We start from the raw sequence: 21,026 nt of genomic DNA on the forward strand, positions 1-21,026 counted from the left end.
AGTATGGTGAATGAACAGTATGGTGAATGAACAGTGTTGTGAATGAACAGTATGGTGATGAACTGTGTGGTGGATGAGCAGTATGGTGGAAGAACAGTGTGGTGGGTGAACAGTGTTGTGGATGAGCAGTGTGGTGTATGAACAGTGTGGCAATGAACAGTATGATGGATGAACAATGTGGTGGATGAACAGTGTGGTGGATGAACCTTGTGGTGGATGAACAGTGTGGTGGATGAACAGTGGTGGATGAGCAACGTGGTGGTTGAACAGTGTGGTGATGAAGAGTATTGTGAATGAACAGTATGATGGATAAACAGTGTGATGGATGAACAGTATGGCGGATAAACAGTGTGGTGATGAACAATATGGTGGATGAACAGTGTGGCGATGAACAGTATGGTGCATGAACAGTGTGGTGTTGAACAGTATGGCGATGAACAGTGTGGTGGATGACCATTCTGGTGGATGAAAAGTATGGTGAATGAACAGTGTTGTGGATGAACAGTATGGTGGATGAACAGTATGGCGGATAAACAGTGTGGTGATGAACAGTATGGTGGATGAACAGTATGATGGACAAACAATGTGGTGGATGAACAGTATGGCAGATAAACAGTGTGGTGATGAACAGTATGGTGGATGAACATTGTGGTGGGTGAACACTGTGTTGGATGAGCAGTGTGGTGCATGAACCGTGTGGCAATGAACAGTATGATGGATGAACAATGTGGTGGATGAACAGTATGGTAGATGAACAGTGTGGTGATGAACAGTGTGGTGGATGAACAGTGTGGTAATGAACAGTGTGGTGGATGAACAGTGGTGGATGAATAATGTGGTGATGACTACTGTGTTTATGAACAGTATGGTGAATGAGCAGTGTGGTGGATGAACAGTGTGGCGGATAAACAGTGTGGTGATGAACAGTATGGTGGATGAACAGTATGATGGATAAACAGTGTGGTGGATGAACAGTATGGCGGATAAACAGTGTGGTGATGAACAGTATGGTGGATGAACAGTATGATGGATAAGTAGTGTGGTGAATGAACAGTATGGCGGAAAAACAGTGTGGTGATGAAGAGTATGGTGGATGAACATTGTAGTGATGAACAATGTGGTGGATAAACAGTGTGGTATATGAACAGTGTGGTGGATGAATAGTGTAGTGGATGAACAGTATGGTGATTAACAATGTAGTGGATGAACAGTATGGTGGATGAACAGTTTGGAGATGAACAGTATGGTGGATGAACAGTATGATGGATAAACAGTGTCGTGGATGAATAGTGTAGTGGATGAACAGTATGGTGATTAACAATATAGTCGATGAACAGTATGGTGGATGAACAGTTTGGAGATGAAGAGTGTGGTAGATGAACAGTGTGGTGAATGAGCAGTGTGTTGTATGAAAAGTGTGTTGATGAACACTGGTTGATGAACACTGGTGGATGAACAGTATGGTTGATGAACAGTGTGTTTATGAACAGTATGGTAATGAACAGTGTGGTGGATGACCATTCTGGTGGATGAACAGTATGGTGAATGAACAGTGTTGTGGATGAACCGTATGGTGATGAACAGTGTGGTGGATGAACAGTATGGTGGATGAACAGTGTGGTGGGTGAACAGTGTGGTGGATGAGAAGTGTGGTGCATGAACAGTGTGGCAATGAACAGTATGATGGATGAACAATGTGGTGGATAAACAGTGTGGTGGATGAACAGTGTGGTGGATGAACAGTGTGGTGGATGAACAGTGGTGGATGAGCAATGTGGTGATGACCAGTATGTTTATGAACAGTGTGGTGGATGACCATTCTGGTGGATGAACAGTATGGTGAATGAACAGTGTTGTGGATGAACAGTATGGTGATGAACAGTGTGGTGGATGAGCAGTATGGTGGAAGAACAGTGTGGTGGGTGAACAGTGTTGTGGATGAGCAGTGTGGTGTATGAACAGTGTGGCAATGAACAGTATGATGGATGAACAATGTGGTGGATGAACAGTGTGGTGGATGAACCTTGTGGTGGATGAACAGTGTGGTGGATGAACAGTGGTGGATGAGCAACGTGGTGGTTGAACAGTGTGGTGATGAAGAGTATTGTGAATGAACAGTATGATGGATAAACAGTGTGATGGATGAACAGTATGGCGGATAAACAGTGTGGTGATGAACAATATGGTGGATGAACAGTGTGGCGATGAACAGTATGGTGGATGAACAGTGTGGTGTTGAACAGTATGGCGATGAACAGTGTGGTGGATGACCATTCTGGTGGATGAAAAGTATGGTGAATGAACAGTGTTGTGGATGAACAGTATGGTGATGAACAGTGTGGTGTTGAACAGTACGGCGATGAACAATGTGGTGGATGACCATTCTGGTGGATGAACAGGATGGTGAATGAACAGTGTTGTGGATGAACAGTATGGTGATGAACAGTGTGGTGGATAAACAGTATGGTGGATGAAGAGTGTGGTGATGAGAAGTGTGGTGGATGAGTAGTATGGTGGATGAACAGTGTGGTGGGTGAACAGTGAGGTGGATGAGCAGTGTGGTGCATGAACAGTGTGGCAATGAACAGTATGATGGATGAACAATGTGTTGGATGAACAATGTGGTAGATGAACATTGTGGTGGATGAACATTGTAGTGGATGAACAGTATGGTGATTAACAATGTGGTGGATGAACAATATGGTGGATGAACAATGTGGTGATGAACAGTATGGTGGATGAACAGTTTGGTGATGAAGAGTAAGGGAGATGAACAGTGTGGTGAATGAACAGTGTGGTGGATGAACAGTATGGTGGGATGAAAAGTGTGGTGATGAACACTGGTTGATGAGCACTGGTGGATGAACAGTATGGTAGATGAACAGTGTGGTGATGAACAGTATTTTGGATGAACAGTATGATGGATAAACAGTGTGGTGGATGAACAGTATGGCGGATAAACAGTGTGGTTGTGAACAGTATGGTGGATGAACATTGTGGTGATGAACAATGTGGTGGATGAACAGTGTGGTATATGAACAGTGTGGTGGATGAACAGTGTAGTGGATGAACAGTATGGTGATTAACAATGTGGTGGATGAACAGTATGGTGGGTGAACAATGTGGTGATGAAGAGTGTGGTGGATGAACAGTGTGGTGAATGAGCAGTGTGGTGGATGAACAGTATGGTTTGATGAAAAGTGTGGTGATGAACACTGGTTGATGAACACTCGTGGATGAACAGTATGGTAGATGAACAGTGTTGTGATGAACAGTGTGTTTATGAACAATATGGTGGATGAGCAGTGTGGTGGATGAACAGTGTAGTGGATGAACAGTATGGTGACTAACAATGTGGTGGATGAACAGTATGGTGGGTGAACAATGTGGTGATGAAGAGTGTGGTGGATGAACAGTGTGGTGAATGAGCAGTGTGGTGGATGAACAGTATGGTTGGATGAACAGTGTGGTAATGAACAGTGTGGTAGATGAACAGTGTGTTTATGAACAATATGGTGGATGAGCAGTGTGGTGGATGAACAGTGTGGTGACGAACAGTATGGTGAATGAACAGTATGATGGATAAACAGTGTGGTGGATGAACAGTATGGCGGATAAACAGTGTGGTGATGAACAGTATGGTGGATGAACAGTGTGGTGATGAACAGTGGTGGATGAATAATGTGGTGATGACCAATGTGTTTATGAACAGTATGGTATATGAACAGTGTGGTGGATGAACAGTGTAGTGGATGAACAGTATGGTGATTAACAATGTGGTGGATGAACAGTATGGTGGATGAACAGTATGGTGATGAACAGTGTGATGGATGAACAGTATGATGGATGAAGAGTGTGGTGGATGAGAAGTGTGGTGGATGAGCAGTATGGTGGATGAACAGTGTGCTGGGTGAACAGTGTGGTGATGAACAGCATGGTGCATGAACAGTGTGGTGGGTGAACAGTGTGGTGGATGAGCAGTGTTGTGCATGAACAGTGTGGCAATGAACAGTATGATGGATGAACAATGTGGTGGATGAACAATGTGGTAGATGAACAGTGTGGTGGATGTACAGTGTGGTGGATGAACAATGTGGTGATGACCAGTGTGTTTATGAACAGTATGGTGGATAAACAGTGTGGTGGATGAACAGTGTCGTGACGAACAGTATGATGAATGAACAGTATGATGGATAAACAGTGTGGTGGATGAACAGTATGGCGGATGAACAGTGTGGTGAATTAACAATGTTGTGGATGAACAGTGTGGTGGATGAACAGTGTAGTGGATGAACAGTATGGTGATTAACAATGTCGTAGATGAACAATATGGTGGATGAACAATGCGGTGATGAACAGTATGGTGGATGAACAGTGTGGTGTTGAACAGTATGGTGATGAACAGTGTGTTGGATGACCATTCTTTTGGATGAACAGTATGGTGAATGAACAGTGTGGTGGATGAACAATGTGGTGATGACCAGTGTGTTTATGAACAGTATGGTGGATGAGCAGTGTGGTGGATGAACACTGTGGTGACGAACAGTATGGTGAATGAACAGTATGATGGATAAACAGTGTGGTGGATGAACAGTATGGCGGATAAACAGTGTGGTGGATTAACAATGTTGTAGATGAACAGTGTGGTGGATGAACAGTGTAGTGGATGAACGGTATGGTGATTAACAATGTGGTGGATGAACAATATGGTAGATGAACAATGTGGTGATGAACAGTATGGTGGATCAACAGTGTGGTGATGAAGAGTGTGGTTGATGAACACTTGTGGATGAACAATATGGTAGATGAACAGTGTGGTGGTGAACAGTGTGGTGGATGAATAGTGTGGTAGATGAAAAGTGTGGCGATGAACAGTGTGGTGTTGAACAGCATGGCGATGAACAGTGTGATGGATGACCATTCTGACGGATTAACAGTATGGTGAATGAACAGTGTTCTGGATGAACAGTATGGTGATGAACAGTGTGGTGGATGAACAGTATGGTGAATGAACAGTGTGGTGCATGAACAGTATGGTGAATGAACATTGTTGTGCATGAACAGTGTGGTGATGAAACCAAACAGTCTGGTCGATCGACTCCTCAACATGGTTGGAGAAATCAATGGGGTGCGCAGTTGCGAGACGTTAACTCCCTCACCTTGTATATAGCAGGTTGTGGGTTCGAGCCCCTGATGCCTGTACATTTGGAGTTTTCATCTTATTCCCGGGTTCACATGTTTTTTCCTTCCACATTTAGAAACTTGCTTTTAGAGTTTTTGGCTGCTGTACATTTCTGCACAATAAGCCACTTCTTTGACCTATCATTTGTTGTCATGTCTCTTCTGGAAAAGAGCTATATAGCTCAGAGGGCCTTCCCTGATAAAATAAAACATAACTTTAGTTTTTAGTTCAGTAATCATTGAAATTCACATATGACGTGGTTAACATAGTGGAATTACAAGCTGTCAATAAACATCAGATGTGAGAACATTATTCTGCATGAATGAAAATACTGTACTGCTTTAGCCTAAACTATGAATTCAATATCTGGTCCAATTTTACCGCGCAAAAACTGATGAGGACAATATTTGCATATTAGATGAATACCTAAATGCCTCAAATACATTGCATATAAATTCAGCCACCGATTACAAACCCAGCATCACTTTATTCATGAGAACAAATGGTCAGTGAAGGGTCCGCTGAAATAAAAAAAATAACTGGTGGGTTGCTTATTTATTTATTTTTGGATTTTTTTCTGCAAATTCGCTACCGCAGATTGCGGCAAATTTCCGCGAAAGAGGTTATCCGTGTGTGACAAGCAGAGAGTACAGATGCTGCAGATGGCGTTAATGAGAAGGCCGACTCTCCTGCTGTGGTGCCAGCTGGGATGCCACCTTTTCGTGGGCCCTCTCTCTCAGGTGAAACGATCACCAATGCCACTTGTTCGTGTGGGGTGCAATTGAGGTGGCTGGGCTACTCGGGGGGGGGAGGGGCGGAGGGGTGGGAGGCAACACTTCTGCTCATATCAGTGCACTGAGCCAGCGATGTTCAGATACTTTGTTAAAAGTGCAAGGCTCTTACCAGAGATTTCAGTAGGGGTGGGGTCTTGTCTGAAACAAGCTTAAATAGCTATAAGCCTCCTCAAATACGACTGCACAATACAATGTATTAAAATATTTGGTTCATCCAGGTTCAGCTGCACAGGTTTATTTATTCGAAGCACAGTCAGTCGCTCACCTCGTGACGCGTGTGTAGAAATCACTGCCTTGTATGTGGTGTCGAAGCTCTCTAGGATTGTATCCCGTTATGTCGGCGTAAAATGTTGCCACAGCAAGTACCTCTATGGTGAAAATGTCAAGCAAAAATACAGATTAAAGAGAAATCTCTTGAAACTGTCACCAATAAACATCTGAGAACACAATGTTATTGAATAACATAACAAATAATAGTGGTATGAAAACAGTAAATCACCAATAGTACCCCTCAGGGAGCATGATGATCAATAATGCATACTAAATCATCACGCACATTGTGCAGGGATTGATCTAGATGCTTATTTAGAGTTTCCAAACACTGCAATAATACACGCTTAACAACAAAACATGCACAACATTCAGGTAATATAATTCAGTGAGTCAAGATATGGCATAATATAATTCAGATATTCCACTGCAGTACATATCATGGCCAGCCTTTATCTCTTCAAATTCGACTACATCTGCGTGCCAAATACACCAGGATTGCATGGAAGGTCTTGTCTCTTGCGAAGGTCAAATTCAAGGTGTAGGCAGTGCATCACCTGTTCGGGCTTTCGAGGCTGAACTCAGGTTTGACAAACTATGAATGCGGCTCGATTTCCATTTGCACACGAGGGGGAAACGAGTGACATTTGAACCGCGTGATAATTAATGTAAGGTGCCTAGCAGTGCAAGGGAGGCCCGCCATCACAGCGAGCGAAGGAGCTTGACCTCTTTGGGAGGGCTCCTGGAGTATAGAATCCCTTTGGTGGCATGATGGCAATCAAGTTGGCCCACATCTTCTGTGGCCTGTCAGGCCGGCTCATTAACTCCACCCTCACGGAAAAGTTAATGTGATGGGAGCGTCCATGCGGTGACTAAATTAGTGAATTCAAAATATATATATTTTTTATTGACTGCAACTGTATGATCACCTTCTAAAGCAAGCATTTGTCTCTCGAAAATAAGTATGCAATATGACACATTTTTCCGAATTCCAGTTTAAAATATATACATATATTTTATAAAGGTTATATGAGAGTGATTTTTTTAAATTGCAGTGCTGGTTATCTGATTAATTTCTGATAGACTGATAAGGTCCAACTAGCTAACTTTTTGATCCGCATAAGTAATGTAAACTTGTCTTTGCCAATCTACTAAAACAGAACCAGTTGCCTTGTTTTACTTGCTTAATATGACAGATCACACTGGTCTACAGCCAAAATGCTTCCGAAATAAATGTAGTCCAACTTTACTAATTCTGGGTCACTGCGAATGAAAATGATGCTTAAAATTGTTGATTGGCTCTAGTCTTCAAGCTATGCTACTGGGTCAGTATACACGACCCTTGACTTGGGAATTTAAACCAGAAATGACTAAAATTCATCTTTGACTGGATCTATGAATACATCTATGACTGGGATTGGACAGTACTTGCTTTATGAGCAAAACAATGAATGATGCAATCTGAACCTGGTATTGCATCATACATGATATGAATTGCATCATGTTATTCCTAGAAATCATGGATGATGCAGTCATAGCTAAGATTACATCCCTTTGCTGAACAAATTGCCCTATATCAGCCCTAGAAGTCATTCAGTGTCGGTCTCTCTTATTTGTCAGTGTTTTATTTTGCAAAGGGACACATTTCTGTTTAGCAAAAGTGAGCAGAAATGCCTCGTACTTGTGTGAACAAAGCAGCTAACTTCTGCTATGTTTGTGGTGACGTGACTTTTTCATCACAAAAGTGCAGTATAACCGCTATAGTTAAGAAAGCCTATCACCCTTATTTTGTCTGCAAAATTGGAGATCAGGACAAGATGTGGGCTCCACACATATGCTGCAAAACTTGTGCAACAAATCGTCACCAGTGGTTGAACAGGAAAAGGAAATCTATGCCTTTTGCAGTGCCAATGATTTGGAGAGAGCCCACAGATCATATCAACAATTGTTATTTCTGCATGGTGCCTCCAGTTGGGAAAGGTGTGTCAAAGAAGAAGAAGTGGACTGTGCATTATCCAAACATTCCATCAGCTATACGCCCAGTACCCCACGGAGAAGGATTGCCTGTTTATGATGTACCAGAATTATTCTCACTTGAGACAGATGAGGAAGAGGATGAAACTTCTGGTCCTGAACCATCAAGGTCACATGAGCCAGATTTTCTCCCATCCTCCTCCTCTGAACCACACCTCATAACACAAGGTGAACTGAAAGACCTTGTCAGGAATTTGGAACTACCGAAGAGTAAGGCAGCGCTGTTCGGCTCCAAACTGCAGCAGTGGAATCTGCTGGCAGGTGATGTTAGGGTATCCATGTTCCGTGGCCGTCAAAAGGATCTTGTCCCATTCTTCTTCATGTAAGGTAATCTTGTAGCCTGCAACAGCATCGATGGTTTGATGGCAGCCCTCAACATCATTCATGATCCAGATGAGTGGAGACTGTTCATTGATTCATCGAAGATGAGACTTAAAGCTGTTTTGCTGCATAATGGCAACGTTTTGCCATCAATTCCAGTTGGTCATGCACTCCATATGAAGGAAACTTATGACAACATGAAACAACTTTTGAGGTGCATAAACTATGACCAACATCAGTGGCAGCTTTGTGGCGATTTGAAGGTTGTTGCTCTCTTGCTTGGTCTGCAGACTGGATACACAAAGTACTGCTGTTTTCTCTACGAATGGGATAGTCGTGCGGGAAATTCCCACTACATCAAGATAAACAGTCATTGGAGCCTTGGAGGAAAAGTGTTCAGCATCCACTACTTATTGAATCAAGGAAGATTTTGTTACCACCCTTACACATCAAGCTGGGTCTCATGAAGAACTTTGTCAAAACCATAGACAAAACACAAGCAGCTTTCAAGTACCTCCGTGGAAAATTCCCAAGGTTAAGTGAAGCTAAGATGAAGGAAGGAGTCTTTGTTGGTCCGCAGATTTGTGAACTTCTTCGAGATGATGCATTTGACAGTGCACTGCGTGACAAGGAGAAGACGGCATGGAAAGCTTTTCAGTTAGTGGCAACACATTTTCTCGGAAACAACAAGGCAGACAACTACAGGGAGTTGGTGGAAAACCTCAAGGCATACAAAAGCCTTGGTTGCAACATGTCACTAAAGATATATTTTTTGCACTTTCATCGAGATTTTTTCCCCACCAAACTGCAGAGCATTGAGCGACGAGCATGGCGAGCGATTTCACCAGGATATCGCAAAAATGGAGAAACGCTCTCAGGGTAAATGGAGCCCATTAATGCTTGCAGACTATTGCCGGACAGTGACAAGAGATGCTCCATTTAATTAATACAAGAGACAAGCCAAGAAGCGCCGGGTAGACACTGAATAAGAACTAAACTATATACTTATACTCGTTGGTTTTATTCGGTAAAGTCACGTAGATAAAATAAAACAAAATGAAACAATTAAATCACGACGTTTCGGAGGCAACACAAGCTTCCGTCTTCAGGTGGAAAAGTCAACGCAGAAGATCTGTGTCAGGAGCACAGTTCAGAGACGACCTTGGATTATATACAGGTTAAGGGAAGGGGGAGGAGTCAGTAAGGGGGTGTGGGTGGGTGGGAGGGCTGGGCTAAGCAGGCCTTTGATAGAATGCTGCGGGTAACACCCACTTCTCAAAGCTCACATCAAAGGGCCCCCGATGTGGGCTCACATCAAAGGGTCCCCCCGTGCGAGCTCACATCAAAGGGCTCACATCAAAGGGCCGCCTCGATGTGAGCCCACACCAAAGGGTCCCCCGTTGCGAGATCACATCAAAGGGCTCACATCAAAGGGCCCCTCGATGTGAGCTCACATAAAAGGGCTCCCCTATGCGAGCTCTCTGTGAACGCGATCAAAGGGCACTATGATATACAACCACTGAGGAATGGCTGTACAAAAAATTGAAAGGCAGCTAACGTTTGACTTGATTTAAAACATATATCCAGTGATTACTCAATTTGAAATCATCCTCTCGGTTGAAGTTGTGTCTATGTTTGTAAATCTGGATGGCCTCGTGGACAAATCTCTGATAATAGCCTGTAGGTTTTCAGAGCACCTTGGTGTCAGAGAAGACAATATCATGATCACCCACAGCGTTGTAACAATGATCAGCTGCGGCAGAAGAATTCGTTCTGCCATGTTTCAAATCTGATTTGTGCTCGCGGATTTGGTCAGAGATATGTCGTTTCGTCTCCCCGATATAACAGTACCTGCAGGTACAACTCAATTTGTAAACACCGGGGTACTGTAGGTCAGGAATCACATCCTTTACTGACGGGATCAGATCGCGGATTTTGTGCACTGTGTTGAACCGGACCTGGATCTTGTGTTTGTTTAGAATTTTGGAAATCTTTTTAGTAACGCCTGATATGTATGGTAACGTGATGATTTTGATCGGAGTGTCAAGTAGTTGTTTCTGTGTGGTGGGATAAACAGCTTGGCGGATAGTACGGTCAGAGTAGCCGTTCATCTTGAGGGCCATATGTACATGTTTTTAATTCACTAGTCAGGTGGTGTTTTTTTCTTCTTTGGTTCTTTCGGTAAAGTCACGTACAATGAGAATAAAATAACAAATTAATAAAATAAAATAACACAATAAAATTCTCACGACGTTTCGGCCACAACACAAATGGTCTTCTTCAGGTGAAAGGAGCAGACCTGTCTGGACGACAGAGCTTCAAATGAAGCTCTGTCATCCCGACAGATCTGAAACGTCGTGAGAATTTTATTGCGTTATTTTATTTTATTAATTTGTTATTTTATTCTTATTCTACGTGACTTTACCGAAAGAACCAAAGAAGATGAATCCTTGCAGTCACGAAAGCTTTAAATCAGGTGGTGTTTGTCAGAAATGCAATGAGCCCTATGGATTAACGTTTTGATTAGATAATTCTTCTGAGTCGGGTCGTGGTGGGAATAAGGTTTCAAGTAGGAGTCTGTGTGGGTGGGCTTCCTGTGAACAGAATGTCCCAAAGAGCCATCAGGCCTTCTCTCAAACAGGACATCCAAGAATGGTAGCTTGCCATCTTTCTCCACTTCCATGGTGAATTTAATGGAAGGGTGTCTGGAATTGATGTGGTCTAGGAAAAGGTTCAAAGCTGGGAGGCCATGTGGCCAAATGACGAAAGTGTCATCCACATATCTCTTCCACAGGGAAGGGCTGAGGGTGGATGTCTGGATGCCGTCTGATTCAAATTTCTCCATTAAAACATTGGCTATCACTGGTGCTAAGGGGGAACCCATGGGGGTACCCTCATTTTGTTTGTAGAAGGTACCATTCCAAGTAAAGTAGGTGTTAGTGAGGCAGTGCTTAACCAAAGCCGGTACATCGGGGTCAAGTCCATGTTGGACTAAATCTTCGATTATTGTGATGGTATCAGGTACTGGGACCTTGGTGAACAGAGAGACCACATCAAAGCTGACAAGTATATCGTCAGGAGACAGTACAATGTCCCTAACCATAGAGACCAATTGTGTTGAGTTGAGTACTGCTGAGCTGGTCTTGCCAGTGAATGGAAGCAGGGTATCTGACAGAAAACGGGCTAGCTTGTTTGTAGGTGAGTTGATAGTGTCCACTATCAACCAACTACGACCTATCGTGTCCACTATCGACTTACCATATTGGTGCTCGACCAGATGACGGAAAAAGGCGTACAGCTCAAAGACAATGCACTATCAAAGTAATGAGGGCCCGGGGTGAGCATCTACATCATTAGACCTCATTTGCCAGTACCAAAATGTAATAATAGAGTTTTTTTTACATTTTGGTACTGGCAAAGGAGGTCTAATGATGTAGATGCTCACCCCGAGCCCTCATTACTTTGATAGTGCATTGTCTTTGAGCTGTACGCCTTTTGGCGTCATATGGTCGAGCACCAATTGGGTCGAGGCTCAAAAGAAAGCCGTCCCTTGGTGTGGACCAATCAGTTTCAAAGAAAATGCATATATTATCATAGTACGTTTTTTATTTGCATTTTGACTGCAGGTATTGTGGTTAATGCAGACATGAATCCTCGTGAAAAGGTTTCAGTTTTGGTGCCAGAAAAAAGAGGAAAACCCTATTTTTACAGGGTGGTTTCAAATTGAGTAATCACTGGAAAGATGTTTTAAATCAAGTCAAACGTTAGCTGCGTTTCAATTTTTTGTACAGCCATTCCTCAGTGGTTGTATATCATAGTGCCCTTTGATCGCGTTCACAGAGAGCTCGCATCGGGGAGCCCTTTGATGTGATGAGCTCACATCGAGGGGCCCTTTGATGCGAGCTCGCACTGGGGGACCCTTTGGTGTGGGCTCACATCGAGGGGGCCCTTTGATGTGAGCCCTTTGATGTGAGCTCGCATGGGGGGACCCTTTGATGGGGGGACCCTTTGATGGGGGGACCCTTTGATGTGAGCCCACATCGGGGGCCCTTTGATGTGAGCTTTGAGAAGTGGGTGTTACCCGCAGCATTCTATCAAAGGGCTGCTTTGCTCAACCTTCCCACCCACCCATGCCCCCATACTGACTCCTCCCCCTCCCTTAACCTGTATATAATCCAAGGTCGTCTGTGAACTGTGCTCCTGACACAGATATTCTGCGTTGACTTTTCCACCTGAAGACGGAAGCTTGTGTTGCCTCCGAAACGTCTTGATTTAATTGTTTTATTTTGTTTTATTTTATCTACGTGATTTTACCGAATAAAAACAAAAAGTATGAATCCTTGCAGTCACGAAAGCTTCAATCTAGAATATATACTTATACATAGTCGTTTTTTGCCTTTTGTTTCATAATAAATTGTATGTATATAACCCTTTTGCTGAATTTTAAAGTGTTACATGAACATGACAGGTGAAATGCTATCATGTAAAGCAACCATAAACATATGAAAAGACCTCGGTTTACAATTTATGAGTAAAACTCTACTATCTACAAAATATACATAAACGTAAAATATAGATACTTAAATGTCTTAGGAACAGTAGCCAATCAGTTGTTTTTATTGTCATATTTGAATTCAGCACATCAAAATCCATAATAAACAGCACATTTAATCTCTGAAGCAGACGACGTCTAAAAATTTGTAGACCAGTGTTATTTGTGTTTGGATATTTACTTGCTTTGCTGCATTAAATGTATACAGATAACATGTGTGTACATTTCAAATTAACAATGGGGTTGGATTATTGTGTAACTGAGATCAATCCGTGAATGAGATTAAATATTCCATTCAAATTACGCAAATGGTGAACATGGTACCTCAGACGCATCGTCATTCACTTCCTCTGCTAGCTCTCTCTCTCCATGAAATCAATTTTACATTTATTTTACATTAAAATAAACTCTTGAAGCCCATCAGAAAATCTCTTCCACCATCCCCATCCAATGAGTCTCAACCTCCACTTCTGTTTATGGTGTTTGTAAGTGATTCCGATTAAACTGTACAGCAGTTATTGTTTAAGTGCTCTTACATTGTCAATGTTTAGTTAATTGTTATCAAGTTATTAAGCATTAATTAAACGTCTAAGGTGCCTAATTTCCCTTCTCTCTCTACTCTTATTCACTGTCTGCTCCAGCAACTACGGCGCTCTGTCGGAGCCCCCAGTTAACCTGTGCTCAGTCGGAGGCCGCTTGTTCTCCTCTGCTGCCCCCACAGTCTGCAACTCCCTTAGCCTTCCATGCTATTGACTTCCTGGCCCTGTTGAATTCCAGGATCAAGAGCTTCATTTTTCATTACGCTTGTTATTGTCGCTTCACATACATAATAACGACAACTTTCATTTATATGGTGCTAAATCGTGTTACCCAACGTCTCGAATTCCCAGACAATTAGAAGAATGTGACAAACATCACCATAGTTCGGTAGATTTTGAGATGCAGTTGCATGTAGATGTTACATAAATCAAACTTGTCTTACAAGTACACACTATTTTACCCTTTCATAAGGAATGCTGATACTTGATAGACATCTTTTCTCGTGCTTTTATACTCAATAACATTTAATCAACTTCATCACTATCCATAATCCATCAATGGTTACGCGAGGGCATTCCAAAGCTATCCACTGGCTCTCTCCGTTAACCAAGGATTCAGTAGTTCTGGTTCAATAATCTTGGACAGGCATAAACTTTACCACTCATTAATGCAATCCCGTAATATTTCGATATTAGGAAGCCTCTGGAGCTATGCACTTTCAAATCTAGATTGAAAATAAAAAAAATTAGAACTGCTTTTTGTGTTTAGTTTATTGTCCTTCCCGCCGCACCACTGATTTGCACGGTTGGCTATGTGCGGTGCAAAATAAGTTCAACATACATACAGCAAACATAATTACTTTATACAAATTTTTAGACGTGCTTAAATTTGAGGCTAATATTAAGTTACTTAGCAGAATATTGTCCAGAGGGATGTAAAATGTTACTGGTATTCATTCAATGGAACTCACAGTGCACTGTTTAAAAAAAATCTTAAATGGCAATTTTTTTTTAAATTAGTGTATTGATATAAGTAGATTTTAAAAGAAAACCTATTACATTCATGTCAAGAGATGGATATGTGTCTTTGACATGGACATCATAAAAGTAATTAATTATAATTTCAGGATGCAATCCGAAAGTCAATGCACATGTGGATTAGCCATGTTGATTTCATGGCCCCATAGCCCCGCAGAAGCCCATAACAATCTGTCATGCATGGTGGTCGCCCATCCAAGCACGATCCAGGCTCAACCCTGGTTAGTGTCTGAGATCTGATAAGATGGGGTCCATTCTGGGTGAGTTGGTAATAGGGAGCTGTGGGGCTATGTGGTTGGCAGTAGAGTGAAGGGCAACAAAACCCTTCTTTGTACTCTTTTGTCTATCCTCCGATGTCTATGCTGCCCGATCACAACTTAATTGGCATGCCTAGACCCATATTCAGGATTGGACTGACAAAGGGCAGTTCATAACATGGGGGGGGGGGGGGCACTGCAATATCAAAGCTCTCATGTCACCACAATATCTGGCAAAAAATGTTACGTCATGTTTCAATACATTAAACACGAGCAGTAGTGATGTTTGTATTTTAATTTGATGCTAAAAATGACTCCAAAGGCATGACGTGGCGACAATCAGGCACCTTTAGGATCTCTTCGGCTCATTGTTAATTCCCAGATTCAGGCAGCTAGGTTGAGATATTGTAAAATTCCCAGTGTTTAATGTGAATACCTGGCTCCGGTTACCCATAGGTAACGAGCATGCGATAATTGATTCATGGCAAACTGGATTCACTGGACTCTGCCCACAGGTCACACGCAAGGGCAATTTGCAACTACAGTAGATCATTTAATTGGGAATGTGCACATCACCAATTCCATCAGGTCTTTACAGGTGCAAGCAGAGGTCATTCGACTTATGCTTAGAGGTCAGGCTATTAATAGTGTACAAACGATTGGAAACTACACTTGTTCATGTAATAGGAAGTGGCATGACTTCACCGGTCTGTCACTCTCCATCTCACTGATGTGCGTCCAGTGGTCCATTCATTTGTTGCGGAAGTAAACAAGACAAAAGAGCAAAATGACATTGTTCAATCGGCAAAGGCACGTGGTGGTTTCCCTTTCTCATCACAACGTTCGGATTGCAGTTTAGGTACCACTGCACTTCCAATCATTGTTTGTGCATGAGAAACACGAACAGTGCTTTAGAGGGACTCCAAGTAAAGTATTTCAGCATTCCTTTCTGTATTATACTTTGTATTTTATTGATCGCCAAGTACAGAATCCCACTTTTGTTTTTTTCCAGAGTTGAGGCAACAAGCCTCTCTTCTGTTGCCTTCCCTGCGATACTTCATGTTGGTTAATATTCACTGCACAGGGCACATTCGAGTTCTTCTGGCATCCAGTCAATTGGCCTCTGTACAGGGAAGCAAGATGTTACTACCCATCGCCATATTATTATGTTTTCACATTTTTTTTGCTAATTTTCCATACTTTCATTTGTTTTAAGTCAGGAAAGAACAGGGGCCCTTCGGGTTTTCTTGTCGTAGAGTTGGGCATACCTTGTACAATACTCGAGGATGCGTGAAATAATGTGGGCAAGGTAATTAAGTTTGATGCAGCACCTGAAAGCTCCTCAACTCATGTAAGAAAACCATGCACCCAGAAAAAAAACACAGTCATTTATTTGCAGTGCCATGCAAAGAACCAGCCCATGAGTGAGCCAGTGTTGTGTGACGGAGCAAAAGCCTTCCACAATAAACAACTTGGCCAAGACCCTGCAGGAAAGTTCAATACAAGACAAGCATATTCTTTGGATCTTTCGGTAAAGCCACGTAGATAGAAAAAAAATTATAAAAATAATAATACTAAAAATAATAACAATATCACGACGTTTCGATCGCAACACAACCAATTGTCATCAGGTGAGAGCTGCTGAGGTTGAAAAAAAATATGGCAGAAGCGCTGCTAAGGCAGAGTTATAAAGGTTTGAGATGGGTGTAGCCCAAGGGTCAGTGGGCGGGGCTAGAGATGAAATTTGCATGTAAATGTTGGCTAGGGAGAACTTGGACATCGCCACATGGAGGTGGACAAGGATGGCAAGCCACTGTGGGAGAGGCCATTGTATGGAAAAAGGATGACAAGCCACCATATACTAACACAGCTAACGGTGGCTGTGTTAGTGAATATAACTCAGAGAGTCGAAAATAACTGCTGACCCAGGTTGGCAGAAAGGGAACAACACAGCCAGTTATGACCTAAGCTGGTTAATAACGTCCTTCCAATTATTGCTCAGTTTGTACCCATCTTCTCGGTTGAAATTGTGTCTGTGTTTATATATCTGGATGGCTTCATCGCTGTGTTGGCTGTGTTGTTCCCTTCGTGTCTACCTGTGTTAGTAGTTATTTTCGACTCTCTGGGTTACATTCACTAACACAGCCACCGTTAGCTGTGTTAGTAAATGGTAGCTTGCCATCCTTTTCAACCTCCAGGTGGCGATGTCTGAGTGCTTTCCTAACTTACATTTACAACCAAATTTATTACATTGACATGCTAATCTCTCACAATACAATGGCCACCCCCACAACTTCGTTGATCAAGATTTCTCCGATCTTACATTTACATGCAAATTTCATCTCTAGCCCCGCCCACTAACCCATCTCAAACCTTTATAACTCACTGCCTTAGCAGCGCTCCCGCCATATATATTTTTTATATTTTTTTAATACCTCAGCAGCTCTCACTTGATGACCTTTGCTTGTGTTGCAATCGAAACGTCGTGATATTGTTAGATATTTTTATTACAAATTTTCTATCTACGTGGCTTTACCGAAAGACCCAAAGAATAAGAATTCCTGCATTCACGAAAGCCTTAAGTCAAGACAAGCATAGCTTCCTCCTTTTAACATCCAAAGTCAAGTCGAAGTGATTTCCTGCACGAATGAGCAGCATTTAGGCGGTGCTTATCTCAACCCTGAGCCAGTGGTGGAAATTCCACAATCCTAAGGCGGTTCGTCATGTTATCTTCCTCTCCTGCTATGCGGTAGCTCAGCGGCTCGATCCTGACTCAGACGAGGCCTGTATGTTTGGAGTTTCCGTGATGGCGTGGATTTTTTTCTCCGCGTCCCCCAGATTTTTACTCCACATTTAGAAACATGCGATTAGATCGTTTATATTATTTAGATTATTAGGCTGCGATAAATTTCCACACGATAAGCCCTTCGTTGAGGAAATATTTGTGGCCAGGTCGCTTCTGAAAAGGAAGCTAATAGCTCAGTGGACTCCACCTGGTAAGATAAAAAAAAAAGTTTACTTTTATCTATTTTTTAGTGATGTGCTTACATTTACTCTACTTTGTACCCCTATCGTGTTTTGTATTATTTGTTGTAACGTTCTAATCCGCCCGACTGGACGGACATCTGTGAAAAAGAGCTTTATAGCTCATCGGATTCCTCCAGAATAAATACATATTCTGACATAACATAAACTAATACTCATTTTATCACCCCAGAGGGATGATGGGCAACCTTCCGATGATGAGCCATTCACTCTACTGCTGAGCCACCTGGCCAGTTAAAATATGATAAAGACGCCATGTGCAATCTGCGAATTTTCAGTGTGGCGAGTTAGTGGGGTGGGGGGACTAAAGGCTGGGGCACACTCGAGCGCAGCAAATGTTTGTTGGCGAGGTTTAAGGGTTTGGTGAAACAGGAAGTCTATTAATGTTGCAAATTTACGATTTCAGATGAGATGAGTGTATTTTTTTTCATACCCTGCAAATGCAAAACGTCGAATGGAGTTAAGCCTTTCCGTTAGTCAATGTGTAGTCTATGATGGTTTGCCTGATGACATTGGCAACTCCATGCTTCGGGCGATGTATGTATGTTGAACTTATAAGTAGCCAACCGTGCTAATCGGAGGTATGTGGGAAGGATGTATGACTGTGATGACATTGAAGCCGTGCACTTCGCATCGGCTGGTCGAAAATAAACCACGGAAGCTTGAGCGGATGTGTAGTCTTGCAGGTTACATTTAACCAGGGAGCTCCTGCAAGGTAGGGAGTGGTTAACTTAATGACGAGGGAGGCTACAAAAGGCTGAAGGCAAAAAGTGCTCCGCTAGCCATGAGATCTCTCGGTGCTGTTAATGTTTGCGTTCTTCCAGGAGTTCACGCAAGCAAAGTGGTTATTACACCGTACTACACCCCCAGCAACCTGAGTTTAATTCTCCACTATGGGATACCATCAGTGTACCTGTCCTAGCATTCCATTGGGCAGATTCAGTCTTAAATCGATACCAGATGTGATGTGAATACATTAGTTCCAGTGCAGACCTGTAATCATCTTACAAATGGAATGACTAAATCACTTACAACTGAATATATAAGTTGCTCTTCATTGGCCATATACAAGAAGACTTTGTGATGTAATGGTTTTCTCGTAGAAATCTAGATGCCTTCACTTCTGATTAACCTGTATTTGATCACCCATTGCAAAAATGACCAAATTTCTGCTTTACAAAGAATGCAGTGATAGATCTAAATGCATACTCACCCATAGATTTACCTCACAAACCTTTCCGTGAGCAATTTATAGGTCAGATTAAAAATGCCACTGATTAAAAGTTAAAGGACAATTCTTCCTGATTAAGTCTTGATTAATTGTATGACGTTTAAGCTAATGGGGCTACTGTGCTGTGGTTGGATGCTGAGTCATCGTTGGTGATGCCTGATGTGACCCCCAGGGTGAGATGGAGAAATCTGCCTTCTCTGGCCTAATGAGAGTCTGGGGTTCACCACTTTTTGCTGGTGTCAGCAATAATTGGTGACTGCAGGTGCAAAAACATCATGGCTAAAAATCTAATTTTAAGCATCGTAGGGAAAACGTATTTTATTTCTGGCAACTGGCACACACGTGAGTGACATGTTCATTTTGCGTGGAGTTTTTTTGTTACTTGCATCTTTATATTTTATAGGAATTGGTTCTACCATTTCTGTAAATAAATTGGTAATATAAATATCACCCGGCTGCGAACACAATGTTTAACCAGTTGTATTCAAAATCAGGGAGTCCACAGTCCCCATTAGCCAAGTTTTTTTTACAGCCATAGTAATATAAATAAGACACGAAGAGGAGGCCTTCTTCCAGCAATAGATAATCATGATACATGGAGCTCATATATATTTGATTGCTGCCCTTTATTAATCAGATTAAAGGATATTGATTTATATTACCGTATTTATATTGCACAGGATACATTGCATATTGGAGGTTATGCTGACATATGGCTTGACTTTACTTGTGGGTAATTTTCAAAGTAGAGTTCTATATGGTGTCCTACATTATCACACCATGTCGCAGGGGTCCACAACGTCTGTCGTACAGCAAACAGCGTGCTCCGGTTACATTAATCCAACCCAAGAATTATCGGATGACTGCAGAAAGTCTACGCACTGTTGACTGAGCAAACTGTCCCCAGTACTTGGTCGGAGTACACTCGCCAACGAGCTTTTCAAATGAAAGTACACGTTTAGCGCCTTGTCCGGTCCACAGTTAATGCCCGTGCAAAACGTGCAAATACGAGGAAGTGGCCACGGGTTAACTGGAAACCAGCACTGCGACATTAGTACGTGCGACATCACGACACCGAGGTGAGTGCGTAATACGCGCACCTCCCAAAGCACGGTTAGATACCTAGCCAGGTTTGACTCGGACTGTCCGTAAATTGGCATCTGTGCTCGGGTGGCAGCATTTGTTGTTTGTGACCGAGACCTGGTACCGGTATTGCTTTTTTGAACTTCATCACGTTCTTAATCGCACAGCTGTTGATCGTAGACCTACGCTCAGAAATGTATGCGGGCTTGGTGCGTTGAGAAGGTGGCGACCCCTCCATTCGCATGGAGGAGTGGGGAAGTGCTGGATGGAGACCCTGACCCGGTGCCAGCAGGGACTCGCGTAACGATGGTAAATAAACACAGTGCATGGGGTTGCGCGTTCAGCAATCGGATTTCATGAAATAACACACACACCCGTGAATTAAACCACGTGATGTAAAATTATTTAGTTTTGCTCGATTCAAATGACCATGACATCTCGTATCAGTCGCTTTGTTGGAATGTCGCGTCATTTTAGAACCGTGAGGGATTGAGGCGAGGCATTCATCCAGCAGTGGATTAATCACGACTGGTCGTGATGATGATGATAATTGTATGAGTTAGGATTTACAATTGTTAATGTTACATTTATTGGGATGTAATGTGATCGGCAGATTCTAGCGAATTGAATGGCGTGACTGTCTTCATTAGCATGCACATTCGCTCTAGCCTCTGGCACAA

This window comes from Petromyzon marinus, chromosome 18 (genome assembly GCF_048934315.1).
Source record: "Petromyzon marinus isolate PM22_M1 ecotype Great Lakes invasive population chromosome 18, UKy_Petmar_22M1.pri1.0, whole genome shotgun sequence".
NCBI classification, from domain to species: Eukaryota; Metazoa; Chordata; class Hyperoartia; order Petromyzontiformes; family Petromyzontidae; genus Petromyzon; species Petromyzon marinus.